The 15,001-nt window shown below is 41.8% G+C and overlaps 1 protein-coding gene across 3 annotated transcripts in view; it reads right to left on the reverse strand.

Annotated features, from left to right (window-relative positions):
* The window catches only part of carhsp1.L (calcium regulated heat stable protein 1 L homeolog), a 129,116-nt gene that overhangs the window by 20,259 nt on the left and 93,856 nt on the right, over positions 1-15,001 (reverse strand). Inside the window, 1 exon segment of one of the 3 annotated variants that reach the window (NM_001094872.1) lies at positions 7,646-7,694. The exons of 1 other annotated variant lie outside the window; for it this stretch is intronic. The gene's annotated coding sequence lies outside the window, so the exon portion shown is untranslated. 3 annotated transcript variants of the gene reach the window in all.

Genomic DNA, 15,001 nt, shown 5'->3' on the forward strand with positions numbered 1-15,001 from the left:
AAAGAGCTAAATGATAAGGGGCGCCAGTTGTGCCATGGATATAAACATATCTGTGAAAGTGGAGAGCAGCTCTTTCAATCCCTCAGTCCAGCCCCTAGGGATGGGTGAATTTTTTCGCCTTGTTTCACAGCAAAAATGAGGCCCATAGACGTGTATGGTGTCGCACGAAAATTTTTTTTGCTGCATGTCAAAAAAGAATTTGACGCCCACAGACTATAATGGCCGTCAGCGACATTTCGCTGGTGGCGAATTTTTGACTAAGCGAAATGGGTCAAATTCACCCAAGCCTAACCGGCAAAAAATCGCCAGTGCTGGCTTCGCGCACATCGCAACACTTCGACAGTCATAAATTCGCCTGATAACGCTAATTCAAGAAAATCTGAAGTTGCGCACAGGGTACCGAACGCTGGTGAAGTTGCGCTAGCGAAATTACACTCAGCAGTTCGAAGTTACGCTAGCGTTGGCTAATTTGCATACGGCGTGCAGTTAAAGTACAATGCAGCAAATACATTACACTACACAAGGCCAGGGAACCTTAATAAAATGATATAAAGTTGTTATATTGCCCTACATATGTGCCCACAGTATAATTTAGGTGCCATATGTTATCAAATGTAGGGGGGGAAGGTGGGTACCCCAAAAAAAATGTCGATCTTTTTCAGCCTATCACCCTGTAAAAAGGAAAAGTCGCCAGCGTTTTTTGGGACTTAGAAAATTGTTCAACTTTTTTTTTTGAGGAACTCCTATCTACTCTATTGCACTTCGCCTGGTCTGAGGTGGCGAAAGCAAGTCTGGCGATAGAGGTAACGGTCAGTAAAATCAAAAACATAATGAATTTGCGTAGTTACACTCTTTCGCCAGAGCGAAAATTCGCCTGGCATTAGAGTGCAAGTTGCGACAGAGTCTATCTCCTTGGCGAAATTACGAAATTTATGCAGTTAGCCACTTCACCCTTTAGTAAATTTCCCCCTATATTTTTAGGAATGGTAAAAAATATTGCTCGAAATGGAAGAAATGTTTTATAAATGGGTACCTTTTCTTCAGCCTTAAAGAGGCTGTTCACCTTCCTACACTTTTTTCAGTTCTGGTTTTTTTTTTTCAGATTTACCAGAAATAAAGACTTTTTTCAGTTACTTTCTATTTGTGACCATTTTCCTAATATTGAAGGTTTCATTGGTCAACTTATCTCTTTCTAAAGCAGCTCTGGGAGGGGGTCACAGACCTCACAGGCTCTAAATTGGTACATCAGTTGCTACATTTCTTTTTTTTTTTTGTTGGTCCTGCTGTGCAGAATCCCAGAGTTTCATTAAAGGCAATTGTTACAATTGATACAATAGTTACTAGTATTCCGCAGCCGCTGCTGAGAAATGTATCAACTAATGTAGCAAATTGTAACATTTCCAAATGTGCACCTGGATCACTGAGCTGCCAGAGTCACGAATATTACAATTTTGGAAAAACTGTAATAAACAAAAAATGGAAAGCAACTGAAAAAAAAGTGTCTTCTGGTGAACAATCAAAAAAAAAGTGTTTGAAAGATGAACAACCCCTTAAAGGAAAAGGAAAGGTTAAAACTAGGTAAGACTTATCAGAAAGGTACACCCAGGCCCGGACTGGCAATCTGTGGGTTCTGGCAAATGCCAGAAGGGCTGCTGTAAGATGCCATAGAAAGTGACTAAGTGGGCTGGTGGGGGCTGTTTGGGCCTCTGTGTACTAGGGATGCCAGGGACTATTTTGAATCCCAGTCCAGTCCTGGGTACACCTAAATATAACCGTAAACCCGCAAAGTAGTGCTGCTGTCAAAAGAAACATTGCATTTCTTCTTGCTATTGGCAATAAAATGCCTCCGTAGCTTTCCTTCTCCTTTAAAGAATCTTCTGTTGGCTTTACTCATTATGTAGGGATCTAATCCAATGGAGAAGTGGAGATAGAATATAACAACTGCACTGTCACCACAGGAACACTTGGTCAAAGTTGTGAGCAGTGATGAGTTTGATTGTTGAGTATCTCTCCTTGACAAGTCAGATTTGCCCCCAGCATAATTTATTTATAGGAGCTGGAATACTTGACATTCTAAATCTGCGTATATTTGTTACAAGTGTGTGTGTATAGAGTGAGCATGTGTAGGAGTTTTATTGTTACTCCGTGTTAATAGGTGGTCATGTGATACAAGAGGAGGTTTCTGAGGGTCACTGTTCAGCAAGGAGTTAAAGCAAATAGAGTAAGTAAATACAGTAAAGGTGCAGATTTTCTCTGCTCGGTGCAAGGGGACACATATCACTGTGATAAAAAAGAATGAAAGAAATGCATTACATCAGCCTTAATATGAGAAAAAAAGAAGTAACATGGTTACTTAGAAACTCAGACCCCTGGGACCCAAGTCACATGAATGTTACACAAGCCACAGACGTAAATAACATACAGTTCTGGCTTGATTTAAATCGATGAGGACACAAATACAGAGCCTGAAAACTTAAATAATGTCAAGTGTCAATACCCCAGGCTGAAGTTTATGAGGGTCGGGGCATTAGCAGCCATGGAAAATATTGCTATATAACTTTTTTTCACAATTATTTTGCATATAAATGAGGTGAGGTTCAAAAAAATGGGCAGCACATTGATGAACCCAAAGAAGGAAGAGCCCAGCCTGTATGAGTCTAATTAACAACTACTATTGTTATGCTTGCAACCCAGTGGATAAGCCTACGGGGTATTCCATGAAAATGGAAAATTGTAAACCTCGGCTTTCATTTAGACACAAATATCTTGCTACAAATGTGCTGTGTGAAACCGCTCCACTTGGAAGAAGAATGAGTTTTGTGGGGAAAAGGCAATTACTTATTATTCCTTGCTTGGGGGAAATATAATTCCTAGAGCTCATCTGGCAACGTTGATTTTATTCCTAGAAAAGAAATAAGTAAAAGTACACAAACCAGGCACAAGACACCATGTTTTCGCACACATTGGCACCATGCCCTTTCAAGACTAGATGCATGCCTTTGTGTTTCAATATGGAGAGCAAAGCCCTGTGGCTTCAACAAGAATTCAGTGCTGTCTGTGGGGCTAAGGGAGTCACTTAAATACTCCCCCCCCCTTTCAGGTGTTAGGTGCCCTTCACGGCCCCTGCTGGGATTCCAAAGGGAGTTTGCATATCTTGGTGCTCTAACAATTGTGCCAGGAGCAGACGTAAAAAGCAGACAACAAAATCCCCTTGACCCCCCGCTGGCACTCTATCTCCTCCCCTCAGTCACTCTCTCGCCCTCCCTCCCCTCCGACAATCTGCACATGCCTGTGCGTGCTGTCCGAGGTCGCACATCATCGCACCTGCGAGACCACACGCACACTTGGTATACACAATACATTTCTGCTTTTGATTCTGGTGAATGAATACTCGATGGGAAATATTGTATGGTTGAGTGAGGGGGGGAGTGTGGTGGCGGGACAGGTCACCTAGGGCGCCCGGTCTGCTTGGCCTGGCACTGGCCCATGTATGGGGCATTCCGACAAGTCAGGTCAAAAATTGGGCAGATATTGATCAGGCAGGTTTGATTTTTCTTGACGATCGAGGACCACATCAGCTAGTTGATGTGTTCCTCGTCCCGTCGTGCCCATTTCCTTCGTTGTAATCAGATCATTTGGCCCTAGGGCTAAGCGATCAGATTAATCTGATATCGCCCTGCCTTTGGTGGGCATATCAGGTTAAAGGAGTAGGCACCCCCAAGTGATTATATTTACTTACCTGACACCCCTGGCTGGTGCTCCTATCAGCAGAAAACTGCACCGACCCGGGGTTATTCCAGCGAGCACCACGGATCGATTATCTTTCTGCTTCCTTGGTCTTCTCGCTGCTGTACATGCGCAGTAGAGTGAAAAGTCGAACTTTAACAAAAAAGCCGGCTATTTCATTCTACTGCACATGCGTCTACCCCGGGAAATTTGAAAACCAAAGAAGAAGGAAGAGGATCGCTCTGTGGTGCTCACTGGGAGAACCCCGGGCCAGTGCCGATTTCTGCTGATATGAGCACTGGCTCAGGGTGCCTAACTTTTGGCACCCCCAATGTAAATTGCCTTTCCTTCTCCTTTAAGACCTGCTCGTTTAGCGACCTTGCCAAACAAGCGGATGCTATCATGTATGGCCACCATAAGGCTGGCCATACAAATTGAGAGCTGCTCACTTAGGATACCTCCAAATTATAGTCTATGGTGACCTGTTGATCAAGACCACAAATATTATACTATAGTACTATTATTTTGCTTTAAAGGGGAACTAACCCCCCTATAAAAACCCCCATCAACTGCCCTCCATCAGCTCCCATACTATTAAGTCTATCATAAGGAAAGGTTCCCTGTTTGTAAACTGGAGATCTTCTTCTGTCACTTTGTTGATGGGTGGCGTTAATCCCAGACAAGCTACAACTGCACATATACCAGAAAGAACAGTGTTGTTGAACCAATAGGAGAAAATCTGAAATCCGCTGCACTACTCTGCATCTATAAGTCAAGTTTTCAAAAAGGAACACTTTTCCATGTAATAGACTCTGCAGGGAGGGAGGCTGACCGATGGAGAGCTGTAGAGGAGGGCTTTTATATGTGGGGGTTTAGTTCTCCTTTAAATGTGATTTGCAAGATTTTCAGGTTACTTTAGTCACACTGACAGAAAGAAAACAGCTGCTGGATTTTTATTTCAAAAGAAGTAGATAACACTTCAGTCCTTGAGAAGCACCCTTGAGGTCAGGCACATTCATTAGCCAGAAGTCACGACTAACATTGGCATTTACAATAGTGTGAGGATTTTCAGATGCATTAGCTTCTTTTTCTGAGACTTTCTATAACTGAAAAGCCAGTATAGGGGGCTGCATGCTTTATGGATGACAAAGAGCTGTGTACGTAAGTGTATGATTCACAGTGTATTTAATGGTCTGCACAATTTTGTATGTCCTTGCATTATATGCACCAGCGTCATGAATTATACTAAAAACAGCTGTCTGCAAGGAGCCATGGCAGCCAACCAATGGAAACGACAAACACAGCAGATGTGTTATTTCACATGAACAGAGGCAGGCAAGAATGAAAGGCTAAGCAAAAGTCCAGAAACATTATGCCTTAAAGTAACTACTCTCTCTTTCTTTGGAAAACATAAAAAAACAATAAAAAAATATATAATCCAGTTAGAGAAAAGGGGTGTAGACTCCTACATAAATCACAGGATTTAATAAAACTACAGACAGGAAGCACATTACAGAAAAGAACATGAGGTCAGGTTGCAAACTGAGTTTTTAGCAGGCCCAAGGGATATGTGTATATTTCCCTCTGAGAAGATTGGAGATATGAGGATTAACAACAGAAAGACAAAAGACAGAAAAGGCAAACAGCTTGCAATAGAGACAGAAAGTCCCGTCTTAAGAATTCTGCGCCCCTTAGTGACTTAGCATTTGAGTCCCTGGTAAAAATGTTAACACCTTCACCTGTTACTAAAATGTACTTCATTCCTGGGGTTGAGGAGTAACCCTAAAACAAGGTAGGGAATGGGTCAACTAGATCCTCTCCAATGTTATTCACTCCCAAGCCCACATCAGAAAACAAACAGAAGAGGCACTAGGGTACCATATCAGTTATTTCTATTACTCCTGTTCCCCACATGTAACATGTTAAACAATGGCGTTCGCTCCACCTTCCTCTCCTGTACATATGAAGATGGCCACACATACACAGACAACCTACATAAATAGTCAAACAGCATTTACATGTTCATTCGGGCAAATGGTTTAAACCAAACTCAAGTGTGAGAGATCTGCTGGTGTACCAGCAGCAGAGAATGGGTGCCACATAGTGATGTGCCACCTGCTCCCAACCCACACCTTACCTGATCCCGGCCAGCACCTCCATTTAAAGACCCGTGACCAGCCATCTCTGGAGTTACGAATGGGGGCAGGCGGGCAAAAAGACACTAGAAGAAGAGCTCCACCTGAACCCGTCAAAGACCTGCAAAATATGTGTGGAAGTCGGCCCAAACCCTCCCTAAAAATGATTAAATTTTTTAATAAAAAATTTAAACTCCCTAAAGAGCCTCTCTGGTCCCTGTCCGTGTGTCAAATGAGTGGTGGGCGTGTTCTAATGGTGACTCAAAATTAGAAACATGAACAGAGCCTCACATCAAATTGTGCAAATTCACCATAACAAATCAGCTTACTAAAAATACATAATCCATATATGTGTGTTTATGCATAACAAACCATATGGCAGTACCTCGCCCCCTGTCTGCATACCTTGTATCAGCCACTCCCTCCTGACATGTTTTGCGCCATTGGGCACTTCATCAGAGTACCCCACCAGAAGCACAGTAGAAGGGGGCAGCCAATCACAGCCCTGCATTCACACAGCCAAAGACAGGCTTCAGTTCCCTATCAGGTCAGCCTAGCTGCTGATTAGTTCCTGTCCTACAGTGCAGTGTGCTGAGTGCTGCCGGCTGCCCTGCACAGCCTGGGAAAGGAGGCAGCGGGAAGTGAAACAGATGGGCGGGACTAGTAGAGTTCTTGCAGAAATTTTCAACAAGTCAACCCATAACACTACTACTACTATTCCTTCTATTTAAAAAAAGAGTATAATGCACTGGCACACAGTATGTCTCTTGGAGTTTAGTATTAGTCTAAACCAAGGACACTGAGCCAGCTGAAGAACATTTCTGGCGCAGTCGGGGAAAAATGATGCTTGATGCCCTCGTTATTAAACTGCAGGTAAGTTAGGAGAGAAGGGTGGTATTTTCAAGAAAAGGTATCATGGGAAGCACCACATCCCAATGTCCAGTGAAGGAGCCTGAAACACACCAGTGCTTTACTGCTTTCTGCAGCGACCTTGTAACTTGTAACCCCTTCAGCAGTCGGTTCAGGAGCTGATGTTGCAATTTAGTCGCCTGAATACCCATTCACACCACCGAACTGATAAATATGGGATGACAGGGAGGTTATTATAAATGATTATTATAACCTACCTCTCCTCTCTCTCTCTCTCTCTCTCTCTCTCTCTCTCTCTCTATATATATATACACATACACAAAATCTATGTTACACAATTTACACATGGTTTTACAGACCCAATCTCACAACATTTCTTTGGATAATAGTTTGGTATCAAAAGAACATAGAATTGTGGCAAGCAGTAAGGCGGCTCACACATCCCTCAGCCAATGTATGGCCAATCACAGACACAATTCCAATAACACTTGAGGCAGGTACATTTAACCTGTGGCTCTTCCATTCACACTGTACTGTACCTCAGAAACTCAGAATATCTGGTATTCGCCAACCCTAATATTGCTAATATTTTTCACATGGTCACTAGTTCCAGTTGCTTGTGAAAAAAACATCTGTCCTGACAGCCCCCAAATGTCACATTAAATGAAAGGAATACAGTCCAATTGCACAGTTACCCCCATAAGTACATAAATGAAAGGAATACAGTGTAATTGCACAGTTACCCCCATAACTATACATGACTTACCTGCAAACACCAGGAGAATGCAGCTAACGGGATTAAGCCCCGGGCTACAACCTGACTGAACTTTCAACAAGAAAACTACACCGGAGAGAGGAGTCAATCTCCCCTCATTCATATTCCTCCGCAGGAACAGTTCCTATGAAACACTCACCTTCCACAGCAGATAATGTCAATTCCAGAACTTCGAGCAAACAAATGAGCTACTCCAGCAATGAAACTGTACTGGAGCCACAGAGACCTCTCTGGGTTTTTCCTCCCCCTCCCCTTCCTGGCAGTGGGTGCTCCTCCCATGTGTTTCATCACTGCAGTCCCTGCCTCCTACTCTAGTGACACTGGCACCAATGTCTCTCTCCCTCTGCCGTTATTCGCTTTCTCTCAGCACTGGCAGCATCTCAGCCTCTCATACAGACCAACAGGCATTGTCTCATTATCCCTTTAGATTTGTACCAGCCAGTTTGTCTTTACCCTCTTCTGTTTCTCTTTTTCCCTTTCACCTCCTTCTTTTCCTATCCCTTTTTTCAACTGTCATGTCTTATCTGTTCACTGGAGTTTCATTTTAACCACATCACTTCAGTCCCTGCACCAGAGGAGCTTACAATCTAATGTCTCTATCACAGTTACACGCACTATGGTCAGTTTAGTCTATAATGTGTGGGAGGAAACCTGAGTACCTGAGAAGAGTATAAAACTCCTTGCAGATAGTGTCCTGGCTTGGATTCAACTCAGGACCTCAGTACTGCAAGGCAGAAGCGCTGAACACTGAGCCAATTTATTTTACCCTCCAGGTGACCCCTCTCAATACTAGAGATGAGGGAAATATTTTGCCATGTTTCGGCCCCAAAAAAAAAAACGCACATAGACTAATATATAGTAAAAAAAATGTTGAATGGTTTGAAAAATTTTGCATGAAAAAAACACCCCCTGGCTTCAAAGCGTTTGACACTTTTTTTGGTGTTTCATGAAATATCAGTGAAGCAAAAAGGGTCAGATTTGTCTAGATCACTACTCTATTCCTATTCTCGGTATATACACCCTAGTACATTTAATTTACCAGTTCTGTCCTTCTTATATTATCCCTGTCAGTGATTTTATCATAAAGGGCACCCGTCATCCCCAAATTGTTTTTAAAAATGGCCCCTGCACCAGGATGCAGATGGGTGATGGGTGGCTATGTTGTATGGCACACATAAGAAGCACTTCATCTGGCACACTCATGCACACAACGTCACACGCATCTACATAATAAGGGGACATTTCTGTGCCACAAATGGCCTCCGCACTGTTTCTCTGTCCCTTTCTGCAGTCCTGGTTCTGGACTGATGAAACAATGTAGCGGGTGTCAAGTTAGTTTCTTCTACATTGTTTTCAAAAGTCAAAACCACTGGTGCAGACGACAAGAGACATAAATGCTGCTTTCAGTGGCAACTACTAATTACAAATAACTTTGAAAAAACTAAAAAAAAAGCTTATGTATGTTGGAAAGTTAATGGCTTTTCTTTTACTAGGCAAAATGTTAGGAGAGAGACTGCCGATCCACTACTATCCGCCCTGTGTTCTGTGAGTACTGACAGTCATGGTCTCCACCTGTCAGTGTGAACATGTGGCAGATTTTGGCCCAAAAATGCTCAATTGTGCTCTGCGTTTGAATGCTGACAGATGAATGAAGTGCATGTCAGTGCTCACAGAACACCTCACAAAGTCACCATATGTGACATTAGCCTTGTGTAAAACTGCCGCACCCGCTTAGCCACTCTGCCTCCCTCTTATTATTTGCCTCTATCTAGCAAACTTCTGATGGCTATTCCCGTTTCTCCCAAAACTAGAAGAGGGTCCAACTGGGGTTAAAAGAAATAAAGCTTGCAAGGCAGGGACACAAAATAGGTGATGGAGTTTTATATACGTAAAACTAGTTGGACTGGGAAAAAGTAGAGTAGAAGTAAAGTAAAATCACAAAATTTGCTTTAGGTAAACCACAACAACCAAGTAGCATTACTGGTTTCAAATTGAAAGCAAACATCTGATTAATGGCCCGTGTTTACTGGACTTGCTCCAGCCAGTGAGCACAGGCCTGGATTGTGGAAAGGCCACCAAGGCCCGGGCCTAGGGTGGCAGGATTTTAGGAGTCGGCATGTTGCCCAACCACACCCACATTGGTTCAAAAACACTGGGGGTGCGCAGGGGGTACAATAAATTTTAAAATTTCCAGTGCACCAATCCCTATTAAGGGGAGGGGAAAGGGACGACGAACGGCAGTGGGCCTAGGGGCACCCGCTATATAAATCCCGCCCTGAGTGAGCAGTGCAGAGTGAGCAGTGCATGTACTAACGCCCTCTTACCAAAAATACACAGGGTAATACTGATGCCCCAAATCCATAATATCTGGATTTAGATGAACACTAAATTCTCCCCAGGAGATTTGGCTGAATACAGAACCCTTATTTGCATATTCAAAATTTTAGAGAATTGTAAGCTGTGACTCAAGCAATTTGGCAGAACCCATATCAAACACTGGGTTTTAGCCAAATCCCAAAACAAATTCTATGTTGAATGCCCATAATTAATCAATGGTTGAATGAACATTATTAAATTGGAAAACAGTGATTTTCATATCTTTTTTTGGCAATACATACTTACTCCCCCCACATATCTTCATCATTATGGAACAGATTATACTGCAACAGAATAGGTAATTGCAACAAAAAAAAAAGAGAGAGAGAGAGTAGAAGGCAATTCCAGAAAATATTAGCAAGTGCCCCTTTGTGCCCACTGCCTAGTATTCTCTGCAACTACTGCTTTGTGTTTCCTGTATGGGTTGCAAGGTAGCGGCATGACAGGTAAAATTCCCCTCTGACCACATGCCACAAATATATTATGCATGACAAGCAAGTCCTGCCACTGAGGGTGCAACGTTTTTTCCTACGGTGTGCGAGTGCAAATAATTGTGACTTTAGTGCACAGTGTGCAAATAGCAGACGGGAAAATGAGCAAAATGACAGGAGCCTATTTTTTATTCACTTTGCATTTGCAACTCACCCACAATAGTAAATGAACCTGACTGTCTGATGGTTGTATGAGTACATACAGTTCAAATTTATGTTACTGGTCCATTGTTTTATGACTTGGGTGTGAGGACACAGGGCCGCCATTAGAAATCATGGGGCCCCGTACAGCAACATTTTCTGGGTCCCGGCCCTCCCCAGATCCTGCCACAGACACCAGCCCTATCAGTTAAAAAAATAAAAACAATTGATGCCAGGGCCGCCACAACATTTTTTTAAAAAAAAACATTGGTGGTTAGGGTCCCCAACAAGTTAAAAAAAATCATTGGTGGCCAGGCCCCCCTCATAAAAGTTGCATCAGGGCCCCCCATAAAAGTTTTCAAAAACATTGGTGGTCAGGGGGCCCATAGAATATCAATAAAATAAAATAAAACATTGGTGTATAGTGGAACTTACCATAGTTTCTTCTTCAGCTTCTTTGGCTCCTATCGTAGGTTTGGGTCTTTTCAGGACTTCAACTTCTGGTCTTCTCATGGCTTAGGGTCTTTTCGCTTCTTCCAGTATTAGGCGCAGCTTCTGGCCTTCAGATCGGCTTTGGGTTTTCTCCGTGGCTTCAGGTCCTCGGTGCCGCATGAACTTTCCAGCACAGCTGCCCCCCCTTTAGCTCCGGTATAGCTGTATACCCTGTGCAAGTGAGACCTCTCCAAAGAGGTGTAAACACATCTTAGCAATCTTAGTAAATTCTGTGTTATTTATTTATGTAAACTCAATGGGGCTTTGTTAGAAATGACTGACCATTCTGTTATCCACTAATAGCTAGCACTCTGTTGATTTTACCTGGCTTACATTAAGAAAAGAAAGTGGTAATGCCTCAAAGAGAATTCTAAGAGGCATCTGGCTTCTACATGTATAGGTCTGTTTTCCCATGTTCCCACTCTCACCTTTTGAATACATAAACAATATACGTTGGAAGACTTTTGATCCAAATAATACAAAGATATCTTGTCACTTCCAAACTTTGCAGTGACATGAAATATAGGATACAGACAATGCACATATTATAGTTCCTTGCACCTGGAATCTGATGTGTCCTCTCATAAACTGTGTAAACAAAATCAATCCGTTCTCTGCACTATTTAAACATGGTGTGATGTGTGGAGTCAAGCAAGCATGAAATTTTATAAGCATACAGCATTTTCTGTGTACTCCATAGTTTTCTGACATTTAACAGATCTTTGCAGGCAGCAACATTTGGTCACAAACCAGTGAATGACAATATGCTTTATACTTATCCCCAAAGCAGAATATCTTAAATAGAGATGTCGCGAACTGTTCGCCGGCGAACTTGTTCGCGCGAACATCGGGTGTTCGCGCTCGCCGGAAGTTCGCGAACGTCACGCGACGTTCGCCATTTTGGGTTCGCCATTGTTGGCGCTTTTTTTTGCCCTCTCACCCCAGACCAGCAGGTACATGGCAGCCAATCAGGAAGCTCTCCCCTGGACCACTCCCCTTCCCTATAAAAACCGAAGCCCTGCAGCGTTTTTTCACTCTGCCTGTGTGTGCTGAAGAGATAGTGTAGGGAGAGAGCTGCTGCCTGTTAGTGATTTCAGGGACAGTTGAAAGTTTGCTGGCTAGTAATCGTTTTGATACTGCTCTGTTATTGGAGGGACAGAAGTCTGCAGGGGTTTGAGGGACATTTAAGCTTAGGTAGCTTTGCTGGCTAGTAATCTACCTTCTACTGCAGTGCTCTGTATGTAGCTGCAGTGGGCAGCTGTCCTGCTTCTGATCTCATCTGCTGACTGCTGCAATAACAGTAGTCCTTGTAAGGACTGCTTTTATTTATTTTTTTGTTGTTTTACTACTACTACTACTACTACTACTATAAGAGCCCAGTGCTATTAGTCTAGCATATGCCATATAAATGCTGAAAATAGTCATTTTTTGCCATACGTTGACTCAACGTATATGGCAAAAAATGACTATTTTCAGCATTTATATGGCATATTTTTTCTGGCAACTGTGCTTCAGTGGCTGCAACCAAAAAAACTGGGCAAACAATGTCTACAAGGTCAACGTATGGCGAAAAATTACTATTTTCAGCATTTATATGGCATATTTTTTCTGGCAACTGTGCTTCAGTGGCTGCGTCCAAAAAAACTGGGCAAACAATGCCTACAAGGTCAACGTATGGCAGTTGTTTAAAGAGAACAGTAGATTACTAGCCAGCAAAGCTACCTAAGCTAAAATGTCCCTCAAATCCCTGCAGACTTCTGTCCCTCCAATACAGAGCAGTATCAAGCAGATTACTAGCCAGCAAACTTACTATCATCTGTCCCTGAAATCACTAACAGCTCTCCCCCTACACTATCTCTTCCAAGCACACACAGGCAGATTTTTCAGATACATTTTTGCCCTTGATCCCCCTCTGGCATGCCACTGTCCAGGTCGTTGCACCCTTTAAACAACTTTAAAATCATTTTTCTGGCCAGAAATGTCTTTTCTAGATGTTAAAGTTCGCCTTCCCATTGAAGTCTATGGGGTTCGCGAACCGTTCGCGAACCGCTCGCATTTTTGCGCAAGTTCGCGAATATGTTCGCGAACTTTTTTTCCGACGTTCGCTACATCCCTAATCTTAAATATCTAACTACTCCTCTTTTACAGAGAACACATGTAAAGCATTTAATACTTTCTAAGTATTTGTTTTTTACAGTGGTCCATTTAAAGCAATGCCATCCCCCTCCTGCATTCCTGGTAGAGATCATGCATCCACCCACTGCTTTTAACACAATACTATACATCAGGCATTCAAAATAGACTTGAAGTCAAACAGATCCAGTAAATGAAATAGACTATTTACTAACAGTATTAAATAAAGGGCTTATATCATGCTTATAGTATGATGCAGGCATTGCTATTCTGAGACTATTTGTAACTGGTCTTTTTTTTGTGACTTTTGAATTATTTAGCATTTTTTTCAGCATTTCTACAGTTTGCAATTTTAGCAGGTTGCTAGAACTGATTTTCTTTTTCTTTTTTATCCTTTTTTGGTGTCTTAGAAGAAAAACAGACATTAAAAGAAGACGTAAAAAGACATGGGGAGGCCTGTTGTCAACATTCTGATTTTAGTAATCTTTTAAAACTACTGTGGTGTTTATAAAAATGGCCTGTAGATGTCTCTGTGCTCAAGACTTATACTGTGCATACTTTCTATACAGCTTGTGGTGTTAAGAGTTGTTTACTGTTGTGTAATGCCTGCATAAGCCTGCTAATAAAGCACTGTTATACTCTACTCATCCTCGGCTACCAAAACATAACAACTACAATCCTCAGCTACGAAAACATAACAACTACAATCACAAATATTTCTGTAAAATCACAAATGCCATGTAATTTATTAAAATATCTGAATATTTAAAAAATAAAACGCTGAACGATTCACAAAAAGAAATACGAATACTCAGAAAACCTCTAAAAATGCAGGCAATTACTAGTGGAAAAAAAATCTGAAAACCTTAAAAGGTCTGCTAAAAAATGGACCAATAGGATCAGCGCAGTTCTCATTGACTATATGACCTGGACTGCTTTTACTTGTTTTGTATTAGAGTTTTACGTGTTTTTAACATTTTATGCATTTAAAAAAAATAAATAAACTATTTTTAGAGATTCTTGAAGATAACAGAACTTTTAATGTTTATAAATAGAATCATACATTATACAGTCAATTGATTCTCAAGGCAGTCAAACTTCTAGTATTACTGGTTAGCTCTATTAATGTACTGAAACTGCTCACAGTGTCAAAATGGGGTCCCTTAAGTCAAAGGTCCAGTGACTGCCAGCCAGCTACTGTAAATCTGCTGAGAAATTTCTGCCACATCTAGGAGAGGGTGGAGGTTTTTGAATACATCAAGGGAATGTACAGCAGCAATAAATGCTTTGATACCATGGCATTCTTAGCTGTGCCCAAAAATGTACATATGACAAAATCATGTTAAATGATACAGTGACCCCTCCCATTTCATGACAAAACCAAGAGCCAGTAACTAGTCCCATATCTGCTGCAGCCCACAGAACCATGTGGTCAAAGTCATTTCTAGAATAAACACTACTATATATGATACCAACATTCCTTGGGATTGCTCTTGCACATTTTCCTCCTCCAACCACCTCTCTTTTTCAACATCCAGCAAAGGAAGCAATAGCAAAAAAGTGATGGCCAAATGTTGAAATAAAATTCTTAGATCTTCTTGGAATCCACCAATGAGACGAACTGAAGATCTGAGGCAGGTTTTCAAATTTAATTTCAACCCATGTGAGGTTCCTTTCACAAATTCACAACTATGAGATTTTTTTTTCATTGATTTAAGGTCATATAAAAAAACTGTTTAAAGGGTCAATGTAGTTTTTGGAAGCTCAGAGCTTAGGAATTTGTAAGGACTTGTGGTTTTGATTTTCTGTCTCTGGTGAGAAATGTGGTTAAGCAGCAAGCATTGCAAAAATTAGGATTAGGA

The sequence above is a fragment of the Xenopus laevis genome, chromosome 9_10L (assembly GCF_017654675.1).
Source record: "Xenopus laevis strain J_2021 chromosome 9_10L, Xenopus_laevis_v10.1, whole genome shotgun sequence".
NCBI classification, from domain to species: domain Eukaryota; kingdom Metazoa; phylum Chordata; class Amphibia; order Anura; family Pipidae; genus Xenopus; species Xenopus laevis.